The 1,656-nt window shown below is 35.0% G+C and overlaps 1 long non-coding RNA gene across 1 annotated transcript; it reads left to right on the top strand.

Annotated features, from left to right (window-relative positions):
* Positions 1-564: 564 nt before the first annotated feature.
* On the top strand, positions 565-1,240 carry LOC131227739 (uncharacterized). The gene is made up of 2 exons (XR_009162472.1): positions 565-942; positions 1,142-1,240. It is a non-coding gene; the product is annotated as an uncharacterized LOC131227739 (long non-coding RNA).
* The last annotated feature ends 416 nt before the right edge of the window (positions 1,241-1,656 follow it).

The raw sequence follows: 1,656 nt of genomic DNA, 5'->3' as shown, positions 1-1,656 counted from the left end.
AATGGGTTTTTTCAAGTGGGAGAGAGAAAGGCACTTGAGAGAGAGAGAGAGAGAGAGAGAGAGAGAGAGAGAGAGAGAGAGAGAGAGAGAGAGCAGGGAGATGGGGTTGGAAATGGGTTTTTTCAAGTGGGAGAGAGAAAGGCACTTGAGAGAGAGAGAGAGAGAGATGGAGGGGCTATTATTGAAAGAGGAAAGGGAAAAGGAGATGGTAGGCCAAGAGGAAATGCTAAGGGGTGGGGTCGTGGTGTACTGTTAAATAAAGCAAATGTAAGTTAAAAATAACCAAATTATTAAAACTGGAACTATTTTCACTTGTATTACATTGTCTTCTCATTTAAAAAAAAAAAAAAAAAACATTTTTATGTACTTTCGATTTCAAGTTTCGGTGAATGGGTAACTAAATATTTTTTCTCAGTTTTGTTTACAGGAATAACTTGAGACCATTTTGGCCTGTAATTTTGAATCAAGGTATTTTGAGAAATGTTGAAATCTTTGATGCGGATGATTGTTAACAAAAAAAAAAAATGTAAGAATAGTTGTCCATTTTCTTTTCTTTTCTCTCTCTATTCTATTTTTCTACTTATGAACTTTTCTCTGTATTTGTACAACTTGTTCAAAAGCTCATTTATCAAGAACAATAACAAAGCTCCTACATGTCTTGTTGTGAAACTGCAGTATTATGGCCTGTTTGTATGGGGGTGAATTCTCTTTTTTTTTTTTTTTGTTATCCATATGTATTTTTTTTTGTTATCCATAAGTTGTACCTGTTATACTCATTGTTTCCTATCATGTAATTTGGCAGAATTTTTATTCCGCATTCGAGGAAGAGAGAGTTTGTGGTCCCAAGCTTAGTATTCAGTAGAGGGTATTGAAGACAATGATCTGCTAGTCGAGTCCGCCCGCATAGTTTTATAAAAGGGAAAAGGTTATATTAGACAATAGGTGAGGCCCATTTCTTTTTTGTGGTGCCCACCTGAATCATTGTATAGTTTTTTGGCAGATTCAACAAAGGCACAAGTGGTGTGATCCCATGTTTCTTAAAAAAGAAGAAGCAAATCAATCATGATTTCTTTGTTTCCCTTGGTAAGTTGGGATGGCACATGATAACTTCTTTTCTTTTTATTGCATTTTGTTCATATAGGTTGAATCTGGAATGGATGTGAATTTTGTGTATATGGATTGAATGTGGATGGTTTATGATATGGATTGAATGTGAAAGAATGTGGATTGTTTACAATATGGATTAAATATGGAAGAATGTGGATTGTTTATGATATGGATTAAATTTGGAAGAATGTGAATTTTTTTCTTCTTTTCCTTTTTTTTTTTTTTTCACATCGGTTGAATTTGGATTTTTTATGTAAATGGGTTGAATGTGTAAGGATTTTGCTGGAATTATTATTTATTGGGCTGTGTCGAAGGCATCTGCTGGCGTTACTATTGATGCTACGATCTTTTAGCTTGGTAAGGAGCTTCATTAGGTGCAGTTTGATTGGCGATTGCCTTTGTTTAAGATTTTAGGCAAGGCCCAGTGATGTGGAAATAGATGATAGGCGAGGGCTGTTTGTTTTGGTTAGTAAGATAACCAACACCAAATCATAATATAATCCATAAACATTACCCAGCTGAGTGGGTGTATCCAAATGGACAGCATGG

The sequence above is a fragment of the Magnolia sinica genome, chromosome 15 (genome assembly GCF_029962835.1).
Source record: "Magnolia sinica isolate HGM2019 chromosome 15, MsV1, whole genome shotgun sequence".
Lineage (NCBI taxonomy): Eukaryota > Viridiplantae > Streptophyta > Magnoliopsida > Magnoliales > Magnoliaceae > Magnolia > Magnolia sinica.
The sequence above is the reverse complement of the archived record's forward strand: the minus strand, read 5'-3'. Positions and strand labels throughout refer to the sequence as shown.